The sequence below is a fragment of the Thermobia domestica genome, chromosome 12 (assembly GCF_964235325.1).
Source record: "Thermobia domestica chromosome 12, izTheDome1.hap1.1, whole genome shotgun sequence".
Lineage (NCBI taxonomy): Eukaryota > Metazoa > Arthropoda > Insecta > Zygentoma > Lepismatidae > Thermobia > Thermobia domestica.
The window spans coordinates 173,940,024-173,954,522 of record NC_137465.1 but is presented as its reverse complement, the minus strand read 5'-3'; positions in this window follow the sequence as shown (position 1 = coordinate 173,954,522).

The window sequence follows — 14,499 nt, the reverse complement described above, 5'->3', positions numbered from 1 at the left end:
TAGGAACCCCTATATTATAAAGCATCGCGATGACAAATCGTCCTTTCTCCTGACAACCTGGATCGGCATTTGCATTAAGAAAGGAGAGAACCCACGGGGCGCCGACCCTCTCTGCAAGTTTGGTGGTCCTTTACGTCACAATCACGTGTCTTTCTTTCTTTCCTGATTCTCTTTTGTTTATTTTCTCCCCCTTCTCTCTCTCTTGCTTCTCCTTTCACATTGTGTTACAATTCAATCATTTTCTATAACAATTTCATCGTTAGTACTATTTCTTGATTTCAAATAAGAAAAAAAAAATTCTTCTAGTCAACTCTGCAGGCATTTAATATATGAAATTATTTCAGAATATTTTACAACAAATGGTATGTGTGGTTTTCTTTTTGAAAGTAATTTGGGTGAAACGATGACAGTGAAGACACTATATTACGAACAAGTTTAAACGTTTACTTATTGAGAAAATATGTACAAAGTCAGGGCGTACACACGGTAAGTTCTGGGGTTTCCGACCCCTGAAGTCCTAACTCTTCTGAAAATTTAGTCTACAGAATTGATTTTAGAGCTGATTTTTAAAAATTTTAATATAATATGTCCTTATATTGAATTTGGCTCTCTTCTGAAATAAATTCCTGCATCCGTGCCTCTATAGGATTATCGTTATGAAACAAAATAAATAAAGACTGTTTTTAAAAAAATATTTTCTGAATTTATATAAAATTCTTTATTTTTCTTCGTACTTTCGTCGCCGGTTTAAACATGTAACGAACTATGAGGTTTTGAAAGCTATCCTCAAAGAATTCTGTCATCTCTGATCGCAGAGAGTTATTTCCATTCATTTTCACTTCTTTATCAGTGTCTAAACACTTGTAACCCAGGAAGATCTTCAAATGCAAGAATAGATGGTAGTCGCAAGGTCTAGGTTGTATGGTGGATTATCAAATTTCTCTCAATCGAGATTCGTCATTGACGTTTTAGTAACATTAATAGTGCTTCACAAGCCACTTCTGCCTTATTTAAATGATAATCCTTGTATATCAACGTTTAGAAAAGAAAAAGCTACATCGCATCGCAGTTTGCTTCACAAATTCATAGGGATGTGATGCAAGCGAAAACTCTATATATACCTGTGATAATTATTTATTACAGAAATGTAGCTATTTTTGCAAATGTAAGATAACTTGAGCAAATAACGCCACCAATTCAACATATTGCTGTAGTTCAGATGGTTTTATTTCTAGAGCCGTATAACTTACATAGGCAAAAGAGTGAACTCTTCTCTATATGCAATGAGGAAACAGAAGTATTAGTACGCAAAGACAACAATACTGCGCCAAAAATTTGAGTGTATATGAGGAGGCGCTATAACCAGACATGTCAAGAAATAACGCCAGCACGTTCTTAACTACAGGAATAGAGCGTTATTGTCTTCAATAGGTCCACTTTCTGATGAAATTCAAACAGTTCTTGTCAATATCTTATCTGGTTCAATATTACACAAAATTGAGAATACTTTTCTGAGATTGTAACCCGTATCAGGATTACAATAATTAGAACATACCTGTCTGTTACATGCAGCATTACTAGTCAGAGTCAGATAACGCTGCTTAATTGGCATCACATAGTGTGTGCACAAACCATATTTAAGAATACCAGAATCACAACTTTCGTGAAACTAAAATTTGCATTCAATTTGCTGAATGGAGTTGTTATGACTACTGAGATCACAGTAATGCCTCTCACAGTCTCCGCAAAACAAATTTCTATCCTTCGTCTTTGTGTATGGTTTGTGCTTTTTCGTGCTAGAAAAAGTGGAGGGGCTAGCCTTGCATACATGGCATATTTTACCAATACTCCCTTTGCATTTAGAGAATGACCACCGACCACTTGCTTCTAGTAGTTTTTTCAGATATCGGCAGTAGCTCGTGGATATAGCGTGGCCAGTGGGTGATATTCAGGGAAATTGGTTTCATATGTCAGGTGTTGCTGTGGGTTGCTCTTGCTTTGACGCATTACTTGGAGCAAAAGCAACGAAGTCATATAGGTGCTACCTGGAGGAATATCATCATCAAATTATCCCTTTCCATATTTTCCTTCTATATAACCATTGAGAAAATCCAATTTTAACACTATGCATTGGTACATGCAACTATACTCACAGTTTCGCCTCTTTTCTTTTGCATGGCATTGCATACTCGTTTGCTGCCTTTCTGTGTTAGATTTTTTCTTTTTTCTTTTTTTTTTTTTAAGTTATTGTTGTATGTTAATTGTACAGTTTTAGCTGCATTGTAAAAGAGCTTTGTGTTGGCACGTAAGTTCAAAGCACCAAGTACGAGGAGCGTACTATAATGATTTACACTTTCTTTTCTCGTTGTAGATGCAGTGGACCACTGAAGTTGGAAAGACAGTCACAGACACCTAGGACCTTCATCTACCAATTGGGAGCTTCGCTGGTAAGAGGACGACAGCAGCTCGTTATACAGATCCTTTCTTGAACACCTTGAGTGTTACTAACGGACAATATGAAAAGTGATTATGGAGTACAGCTCTGAACGTCGTGGTTCCTGTGGAAAGAGGACGTGGCCGCTGCTGAAATCCATAGGCGATTTGTGGCAGTGTGTGTGCAGAACATGTATCGTCACGGAAAACAGTGTACAACTAGGTAGAAGGTTGGAAAGTGGGTAGCACCTCTACGAAAAAGAGAAGCAGTTCGGCAAGGAAAGTGACAATGACAACACCAGCCATTATCGCCATGGTAAAGAGAACAAATGCATCACATTGTCTGAAATAGAGGTTGCCACAGAACTAGTCAGATACACCCTGCAGCATATCGCGCAGAACTACTTACAGTTGGGCAGGCACGTAGCCAGGATTTCGTGAAGGGGGGGCTCCGTGACATGAAATACTGTGGTCATCACAAAAGGGGCTCGATCATTCTAAAGTATTTTACTGGAACATATATTGGTTCGTTTAGCCAGGATTTCGTAACGGGGGGGGGGGGGGGTAACATGAAATTCTGAAGGCCCACGAGCTCGATCAATCTAAACTACTTTTCTATCAACATATATTGGTTTGTTAGGACAATAAAATGAAGATATGTTGGCAAGTATTTTAATAACAAACTATGAAGAAAATTCGAGCAAAATAATAAAAAATAGTATTGAAAAAGATTTTACAATATTTACGTCCTTCTCTTGTTTATTCAAATATAACAATTTTATTTTCGTTATGACCTCAATTATTATAAAAAGTACATACTCAATACTGTCTTGTAAACTATCTTCTAATATAAATAAAATAAAAAGTTTGTTTGTGTGTTTGTCTGTCTGTGTGCGGCCTGGAGACCAGACGAGTGGACCGAGAGTTACCAAATTTTGGTCAGGGGCACCTTGGCCCAGGTCCCAGGTCAAGACGAAGTGTTTTTTTTTTAATTTCGATACAGGGGGTCTCAGGGGGGCGTTTACCGGAACCGGCTTGGGAAATAGAAAAATTGACCGAGAGTTACCAAATTTTAGTCACGAATACCTTGGTCCAGGCTCCAGACCAGAGTTAAACGTTTTTGTCGAAATTCGAATGAGGGGGGTCTCAGGGGGGCGTTTACCGGGACATGTAAAAGTAGTTGAAAATGACCGATATTTATTTATTTATTTAACAATCACCAGATACAGCTCAGAGGTCATTTTACACTGGATATCCAACAACATTAACAATGGAAAGGATTTGGGAAGGTATCGGCCAGGGCCTGTTTAGTAGGTGCCATCCCGGCATTTGCCTGGTAGGACTGAGAGAAACCCTGGAAAACCTCAGTCAGGATGGTCGGCAGCGGGATACGAAGCCACGACCTCCCGAATACGAAGCCAACGCTCTACCACTTGAGCTATTAGTGTCGAATTCATATTTACGCGGTCGCAGAAATCAATGGTGAAACTCGGATTGCATTAACTTCCAAATTCACGCTATTCGGCTCCGGGCCGGGGGGTCACCGGAGGGGGTTGAGATACCAAGACATATAAAAGTAATCCAAAATGACGGATATTAGTGTCAAATCCATAGTTTTCGCGGTCGCTGAAATCAATGGTGACACTTCCATTAGCGATGACTTGCAAATTTAGTTACAATTGTATGCGGGCCGGGAGTCAGCGGGGGTTGCATACCGAGACATGTAAAAAATAGCCTAAAATGACCGATATTAGTATCAAATCCATAGTTTTCGCCGTCGCTGAAATCCATGGTGATACTCCCACAGGTGTTGACTTCTAAATACAGCCCCTGTGCGAAGCATGTGTATGTTCAACTAGTTTTACAATATATACGTTTCTTTCTCTGTTGAAACAAATGCTAACAGAACTTTCTTTCAACATAAATTTTTGTTTTTATTATTCCGTCAACTATTGTCGGTTCCAAATGACAGGTTAAAGGAGCAATAGAAAATTGTCCTTGAAACAGCATGTTTGATACTGCAAGGATGCGATGACGAAAAAGTATGATTTAAAATTTTCACGCTGTTACACAACGGCACTATGATTTCGAAAGCTTGAAATATCCCTGACTAGTAGCGGAATTTCTGAGAATTAAATAACTTTTCTTGAAATTTCAAATTCCCTGACTCTTCCAGAATATCTCGCTTACCTCGCCATCATATTGCAAGTAATACAAATCTCCTCATAAGAAAGAGTAAGCAAAAGCTTCCTGTAGTTTTCTTTTTAATTTTTAACGCTGATCCTTCTTTTTGTCATTTCATTTTGTTTTATCCTTCCTTAATTTTTTTCATTTCTGGTCTCGAAGGGGGGGGGGTCCGGACCCCCCGGACCCCCCCTTGGCTACGTGCCTGAGTTGGGGAAGGTCTGTGTAAGTTGGGTTCCAAAATTCTTGTTTGCAGAGCAAAAACATTGTCATGTGGACGTTTGCAGGGAACTTTTGCAACGCCATGATCATGATCTCAAAGCTTTCATGTCTAGGATTGTGACTGGTGAAGAGACCTGTTTCCATTACCATTACCATTTCTGTTTTTATCTCCTTTACTATGTATAGGGTTTCGTAGGTTTTGACCTTCATGGAATTTCCCCCGATGAGGCTTTCCTCCTTAATTATTATTATTATTATTTACTCGTACCTATTTCCTTTAAGTTGTGAGTCAGATTGTGAAGGTAGAGCAAAGTTGGTAACATCAATTGTTTTCGTCTAAATCTGGCAATTTATTTGTCAAGTAGCTTGAATCGAGCTCAATAATTTTGTATGTAAGGCTTAGCCATAAAGGATTTATGATTTTCATGAGCAAATTCATTGTTCAGTTTTCGTGTTTGGTTAAGTTATTCAGAACAGAACATATGTTGATAAAACAAAACTAAAATACATATGGGAAGAATGTTTACATTGTATATAACAACGGCATTTCATATTTTTAGCACGAAGCGATAAAAGTTTGGTTTGTATCAAGTGACTACCTGACTCTTGTGGAACTCAGGAGCCGTCACTTCCTAAATATGTAATAGAAAAGTTGTGCAGTCAAATCTGGATAAATAGAATCCGCAAGGAACTGCCAATTTAATCCTTGAAATAAAGGTATTCCTTTTATCGGGTTTCTTACTTAGCAGGTTGAAATGGCTGTTGTGTCACTTACAGAAAGACAAGATACATAATAATAGAAGTTTCTCGGTTATCCAGGACTCATTTATCTAGGTTTGATTGCACTCAAAATAAAATCATAATTATAATAATTGTATAGTTCACTTCAAATGTATTTATATTTCAGCTTACTTAACTATATTACTTTTATTCTATAATGCGTATCGTACGAGGGAGGACCAGAAAGTAAGGTTACAAGGCTGATATTTCTGGAGTTTCGTTTGTTATAGAGGAATGAAGAGTGTGTGATGATTCTAATACATTGAGTTGTCAACTGCGCAGAGTTTCAGCCACCCGCTACCTACTGCGCTAGTTATAGGTAAACAAACGTAATAACGACTCGTTTTCAAAATGGTCTCACGAAGAAGTCCGCTCAGTTATTCGATTTCTGCAGGCGAAACATGTAACCGTGGCTGAACTTCACCTGCAGCTGATAGAGTTTTACAGAGAGACTGTAGTGTGTCCTTAACATGTCGCAGAATGGTGTCGAAGGTTTGAGGCTGGTAGAGAAAACGTCACTGAATAGGATCACGGTGGCTGACCCAACACGACATCAACAGGTTTGAACACAGCTTGCGAGGAGAAACTGATTCAAGAAAACAAGAGGATCATATTGCGGCATCTGATGGCTGAATTGGGAATGTAGTTTGAAAGCACCTAGGAGGCTGTCGCTTCGTTTCAGAAGAGAAGGTGAATCACTTTGTGACAACGTGCCTGAATACGCAAGGACAGGATTTTTACTATACCCTGGCCGGCGAACGATGATTTCTGACAGCTTAGCTCGCGAGGACGACTGAGGAGTGCGGTGTTGCCATGTGTTTCTCGCGCAGGGGGAGAATCGTCAGCTTCCTCATTGAGGGCGGGAGGGGGTGAGTGAAAGTTTGGCAATGTGCAGTGGTTACCATATAGACGCGACAGGTTCTGAGCCTTAGGTTGGTTGCCCTGCTAGCTACTGCTCGCTCGCCGTGGCCTTGTTTAAAGCTGTCGGAAATCATCGTTCACCGGCCAGGGTATAGGAGAAAATCTTCAAACTCATCCCACGATGTGACAAGTGTCTCAACCGATATAGAGACTGTGCCGAAAAATAATCAAACGTAAGTACTATCTGTTGGCTGTATTTGTTGTATGAAATAATATATGCTGGCTTTGTAACCTTATTTTTTGAACACTCCCCGTACATGAGACTTTTATGAATATAATAACTAGGTTATTTTACTTCCAAGAGATGTTGAGCACATCAGATATTAGGTAGTAAACTGAAAACCACGTATACCTCCTACAATGCAAGCTTTACATGGTAAACTCCAGCCGAACCAATTCCTGAGTTTCACCCATAACACCAATATGGTTCATTCATATTTATATATTGTTGTCTATCAAAATAATGAAAGACTGTAGTTTTCAACAAGTAATATGTGACGCGATAACACTAAGAATGCGTGTGTAGCGCCTAGACCTTGTTAGTAGTGTAGTAATCGATTCTCTGTAGTACGTCAGACGGGATAGGACAGAGATATGTGTTGAAGTGAACAGACGTCGGCAATACAAAATGGGAGACTTTTCTTAGTTTAAAAGAAATCAAAGATGGATGGTGTATTTTATTATGTTGTGATGAATGGTGTGAAAGTGGTGAGCTCATGGGAAAACAATAGCAACGAGTAGTAATGAACGGAAGGGAAGCTTTAGTGACAGGGTTCACCAAACAATCAAGAGAGCTGACACCAAGAGTCGTAGCGTGAAAACAGCAAAAGTGACTACGGAACTCAATCACCCTGTGGAACAGCCTATTGCATCATTTATACTTAGACTAGGATGACCAGACGTCCTGTTTTTAACGGGATTCTCTCTTTTTTCAAAATGTCGTCAGGTATCCTGAGGAAAATGCAAACGAACGCAAAATATCCCGTTTTTAGCTCGTAATAATTTCAAGTAAACCTATATTATGAACTTCAATAATGTTTTGTAGAGAATGCCAACACTTCTACAGGAAATTCAGCCATCAACAAAATATGAACTCAAGAGACAATCGGTGCAACTCCATTCAATTCGAATTGCTGTGCAATGTTGAAATATAATGTAAAATTAACATTGAAATAAAATAAATAAATATTGGTTATTTTGAACAGCTGAAGACTTCTTTCTCAGTGCACTGGTATCAATAGCAACATGACAATAGCTATTCCTAAGTGGATTATCAAATTATGCTAGTTTGTCATGTGTCCATTTTTCCTTCTTTTTAAATATTCTCTAAATTTAATCGCCCTAAGTTAAATGCAAATTACATAATCTGCAGACTGGTTGCAATTTCCACTCCGCTGACCACCGCCAATCACACTTCAGCGCAAATAAAATCGTCCAGAGAACGCGCTAAGTGGATCAAAGATTATAGGAGACGCGTAATATAGTTCGATAAACCCTCTTTTACTTTATTCCCAACAACAGGTCATGCTCATTTATGTATGGCGGGACGTTATGCTCGGGACTATCCCCTCCCTACCGTGGACCATTGCGGAGACTTTGTGGTGCTGTGAGCCGCATATTTCCTGATATTCCATGAGTCTTGTTATTACCTTCACAGAGCGTATTACCACCATTGATTACGTGGATACCGCTAGTCTATGTTAACATGTTCATTCTATGGTTCAGATGTTGTTTTCGGTCAATGACGCAATTTCCAAAATGACAAATTTGTAGGTCATTTTGGCGTTGAGGCCTAGTTTCTCGAACATTTGAATGAAAAGCAACACATACCTACGCTGGCAACCCCGATCTCCAGACCTCGATATTTGTTTTGCAACTGTGATTAGTTCTAGAATTCAGACGCTGGAGCAGATATCGTCTTCCATGCTTGTTGACGGAACTGAGTGTCTGCATTACATGCCTATAATGTTCCCCTACAAACCATAAATTGCTTATATGCGATATACCAAGATCACTATATATATATATATATACTATCATCACTAGTATTACCCATGAAAATAGATGACGTAGCATAGTCGCTAACTCTATCCCCTTTGGTCCGAATTCGATTCTCTTTGGGGACACGCAGTCAAAAAAGTGTAAAAGCATTTATTATGCCAGGATGATACCCAGCATAATAGTCCCGGGTCGCTTTTTTACTTCCCCATTCCTTTCATTTTCCCGATTCTCCTGGGCAACGTAATCACCGAGGGACATCATCTCTCATTCATGACGGGATAACATGGCCATACATGCCGAAAGCCCAGAAATCTACATAATACTTAATCCTAATCTTAGCGAGAAGAGATGAGTCGAGAAACAGTTTACCTCGTTTCGATTCTCGAAAAAGCTTTTCTCATCTTTTTTTTTCGGTATTTTACTCGTTTGTTTTGAAAATTTATAAAAAAAAAAACTATGACCTTATTTTTCTTAATTTTACCTAGATATTATCAGAATCCTTCAGTACCATGAAAAAGCTCACGAAAGGTGTGATATAGACCTAATAATATTTAAATCATATTTATTATTGGAGTATATTGTGTAATGATTTGCGTATCTTTAAACGTTGATAAATGCTCTACACTGTCTTTGTACGTAATTACAATGACTTCATCAATTTACAGATTTTATATATCAATCATGTAACAAAAGAACAAGATTTGTGCTGTAAGACTTGGATGAACTATTGTTCTAACAAGACTCGAGAAATTTGTCGCACCGTCTCGAATTAAAAAAGATTTTTTTTTTTTTTTTTGCTTGATAATACTAATCATAACTGAAATGATCACTATGTAACATTGAATCTTTCAGTATTAACTTTCTGGTTGATTCTGCCCATGATGCTAAGGGAGACGGTGAATGAATGGGGAAGGAGACGGTGAATTAAGGCAAGTGAATGATGATGGAAGAATTGGTGGGATGAGAATGTGGGAAGAAACAGGAAGAAACTCCGAGAAAACCCAGGAACACGATGTTGTCCACCACTAACTTTCTTTGCCGGAGATTGAACCAGGGTTCCCACACACCAGAGGTAAGCACTCTACCAATAAGCCATCGTGACCCATCTCACTATAGAAAGAATTGTAATATAGCAAAAGCTCAAAGCTTTAGAAAAAAAAATGTTACATATCTCTGAACACTATTATATTTGAAATGCATTTGAATATTGTATTAATTACTATTAGCAACAAAATTTACATTCATCTTACCTTCCTGCAACAGTTGACAAAATAACTTTTACATTACATGCTAAATGCAGAATTAATATAAATGCTAAAATGACATGTATAGATGCTCAGCGTTGCCAATATGTGTGTAATTACACAAAATGTGTGCAATTTTGTCCTTTGTGTGCATTTTGTGTGTAATGCCAATCTGTGTGCATTTTGTGTGTAGTTTGGCACAATTCAAAATTTTGATCATTAACGATTTTTGCAAAGTTCCTTTCTTTCAAATATTTATTATTTCAATTTTTTTTTTTTTGAAAATTTCCTTCTAAAATCTACGAGCGTCGTCAACGCCTGACTCCAGGGCGGCGTATTAAAACCTATCTCATTTCCTTGGTACCTCACTTCTTGTTTTTCAGAAGCGGGTGTCATGACCATTAACACCCCCAAGTAAAGCTGCTTTGTTCAAGCAAGGCAATATGAATTAATATTGACCCTCGATGCTGGCCAAAACATGAGACGGAAAGAGTAAGAAGTCTTTTTTGTCTTCTCACCACTTGTCAAGAAAATGCCATTTGCAAAGAGATGAACGACAGAGTGAATGAGAGGGATGGGAGGTCTTTTATTGAACGAGATGAAGGTGACGATTTTACAACAACAACAATAATAATAATAATAATAATAATAATAATAATAATAATAATAATAATAATAATAATAATAATAGTAGTAGTAGTAATAGTAAATCAAACGCTCATTCTTTGAATAATGACAAGTCGATGTATGTATAGATGTGGACATTATCAGACATAATATACATAGGACCTATAGATAGGTAGTTATGTATTGTGCAGTTTTGTGTGCGCTGTCTTCTAGTTTGTGTGTAAAATTGTGCAATTTGGACGGAGAGTGTGTGAATTTCGTTTGCCGTGTCTGGCAACTCTGAGAAGCATTATTAGTTCTCATATATTAATCCTCACTGGATTATATCAATATAGAATTCATAACTGAACAACATGGTCTAAAAAGGTCATTTTTTGATCCTGAACATTCGAACAGCCCAACGTGGGAAATTAAGTTATTGTACAAAAATTGCATTATAATTGGTATCGTATATGTGATGTATTTACACATTTTGTTACTAAATAAACATACTTATTTAATAGCTTTATTAGTCGGAAATGTTGAAAATTTATAGCTAAGTTTTCGTCGATAAAATATACTAATATTTTTTTGAAAATTTTATATACCGGTATGTGTTAATTGAGTTGCAAAAACAGGCCGCCATCTATTTATCATTCAAGAAAACTGTACTTGTTATAATAAAGTCATTTGTCATGCAGGTGTTTCATAATTGAGACGCTAACAGGTACTAAGAGTTCTTTTTCTTTTTATCCTATATTTTTAAAGAAGGTGTAACTTTTTTATTATTATTATTAATATTATTTTGTTAAAAGCATTCTTTCACCTCGTTGGCAGTTTGTTGATGCGAAACAAAAGCACATCACGACAAGTGCAATAATGGGAATTGTTGTGCCGTGTTCGGGCGGAGAAATTGGCTTAATCTCGTGACGAAACAATCTACTGTGACGAATCAAGTGGAAAAAAGCAACACAAGAAGAAAGAAAGAAAGAAAGAAAAAAGAGGAGGATTAAAAAAAAAAGTAACACATTTTGACCCAGCCCAGCATTTGAAGGAAAACAGTGAAGCACCTGAATATAACAGTGAGTTTGGCACGGTTATCAAAAACGATCTTCATATCGTACTGTCCACTACAATATTATGTTTTTTTTTTTTTTTTTTTTTTTTTACAACTCTGGAGGAGTGTTCTCAACCGTTGTGTCGCGATATAGCGTAGCACAGTCCCATAGAGTCTAGTGTAGCACAGTCCCATAGAGTGTGTCGTGAAATTTGGGAACTTAATGAATTAATTAGTTAAGAATCAATTTTGAGACAAACTGTAATAGTCAGTACCTCCCACGTCAGAAACAATGTTCAATACTATTCAAAGTCACTACTTTTTAGAAACCTATAGTTTTGTACTATTATCATTGGCGTAAACCACAAAGAAGGTTTCGGGATTTTAACCTCTTTGAGCAATGAGATTGGATGCTTGACACCTGCTTGATGAAACTCTGTGTACTCCACTGATGTGAAGGGGGGCGCGGTGGCTCAGTGGTAGAGCGTTCACCTCCGGTGCTTGGGGTCCCTGGTTCGATCCCAGCTCGCGCCGTGTGGACTTTGTGGTGGACAAACACCGTGCTCATGGGTTTTCTTGGGGTTCTCCCGTTTCCTGCCACTTTCTTCATTCCACCATTTCTCTCATAATCACCGTCTCCTTTAGCCTCACTGGCATAAACGTGGGACGTAAAACTTATAAAGATTTCATTTTTCTCAACTGATGTGAAATTCATATAATTTTAATACAGGGTGGCCCAAAAGTAGGTATACAGACTGTATCGATCACGTATGACACTTTAATTGATTAAGATCATGAAAGTATTTGCTTTGGATTGTTCCAAATTTAAGGTGTAAATTAAAATAAATTAAGAACAGATAAGGATAGAAACTAAGTCAATACCTGTAAGGATAACAATAAGTAAATTATATAAAATGTCCGATTAGTATGGGAATGTATACCTACTTTTGGGCCACTCTGTATATCAAACAAGTGTGTCGCTATGTCCTAGATGTACAGTAAAAGAGTGCCGTCAGTCAAAAAAAAAAAATGTTAAGAATCACTGCTCTAGAGAAATGAAGTCTTTCAGTTTAACGTCCCACAGTTATGCCCTTTAAGCGAAGGGAGACGGATGATTAAGGCAAGCGAATGATTATGGAAAAATTGGTGGAATGATGGGTGGTGGGAGGAAACAACAGCAACCCGAGAAAACCTATGTACAGGATATTGTCAACGACAATCTTATTCAGCCGGGAATCGAACCAAGGACCCCTCGCACCAGAGATAAGTGCTCTATCACTGAGCCACAGTACCCACCTACAGCTCTAGAACTTGTGTGTTTTTTTATTGTATTGTGTATTATTATATTGAAAGTATTACACACTTAATATGTATATCAACTACTACGGTACATTCTGGTTCCTTTCTAAAATTCTTCATCGTGGCAATTTTCTTTATTATGTAGGATTCTTGGTCGGATTTAAGTAAACTTGTATCTTCTCCTATCCTAAACAGATTAGGATAACACTGCCACCAAAAAAAAAGTAAATAAATAAAAGATAGAAACGGAAAGAAAAAGACAGAAAAGAAAAAGAGGCAAGGAAACAAAAATATTTACAGTTAAAAGAGACCCTAGGTATTTTTATTATAATCTAACGTGGTTTCTGTATCCTACGAGCAATTATGAAAAGGAAACTTCTCAGGTTTTCTATTTGTGCCTCACGCTAATAGGTGGCACTATCTGCGCTTACTGTCTACCTGATATATCGTTAATATGCAGGCAATTTACCAATTTGCACTTTTTAATTGCAACTTAAAAAATGTTTCTACTCAACTACTTCAAAATAGGACAAAGGCCTTAACCATATTTTAATTTGTGTAATCGCATATTGGATGGTTGGTAAAGTAAGTTACATGTGACTAATTAGAGTTTTAAATTAAACACTATTTTAGCCAATAGTATACAACGTGCCAAAGACTCAGTCGCAACAATTAGCAGTAGTACGCAATAATAGTATAATTGAATTGAAATTAGCTAGTAATTGCTTAGTAAACTGCCTCACAGCTTACTTAAGTTCTTCAAGCTTACTTCTTCTAGCGTAGCTTTAAATGAATTAAGTTTAGCTTTAATTACGTTAAATTAATAACCCTATCCTAAATTATCTTAACAGAAAGTAGGGTATCGAAAGCTAATCTAAATTAACGTAAGATAAGGTAAAAGTTCCATTAATCTAAACTAGACCCAACTAATTTATGCAAATTTTAATTTAATTAGATTTTCAGTTTCACGTCCCTTTCAGCAGCGAAGCTATGTGAGACGTGGTCCTAAAGCTTAACGTGGGATCCGAACCATATGAGCTAGAACCGGATCGAACCCGGGTCTTCACGCCACAGGTGTGTACACTAACCGCTTAGCCACAAGGGAGCTCTAATTTAGGCAAATGCAACTAGTACAAACTAAAATAAGCTAAGCTTAACGTATTCAACGTAAGCTAAGCTAAGTAACTAACCTAAAGAGAGTTCAGAGCACAAGGGAATCAAATCCAATTGTCAAAGTTGTTTAGTAATAATATTACTCTGTGAACTGGGTTTATTAAGCTTCTAGCATCGCTTAAATTAATTAACTTTACGTTGCGCTTAACATAATTAGCCTAACCTAAGCTATGCTAATAGAAAGTAAATTACCCAAAGCTAAGCTAAATTAACAAAAGGTTACATAAAATAAGTTCAACTATCTAAGTTAAGTTTATGTAATCTCTAAGTTAAACTTTGCTTACTTAGGCAAATCAAACAAAGCCAAACATGTTCAATAGAAGCTAAGCTAATCCAAGTAAAGCTAAACTAAGATATTATACTAAATTAAGCTAGGTGTAAGCTATTAATGAAGCAAAAGTAGCGACGCTTCTGCCATTCCACTCGGTCAGAATTTGTGTATCTATCCATTTTTCCTCCTGCCTGTGCATCTGTTCCACGACAATGCTTATAAAACTTACCAGTGATTTTAGAGAAGCTTGGACGGACTTTTATGCCTTCGTCCAGCTTGCAGAAATAACCATATTGTTCATAGATGCA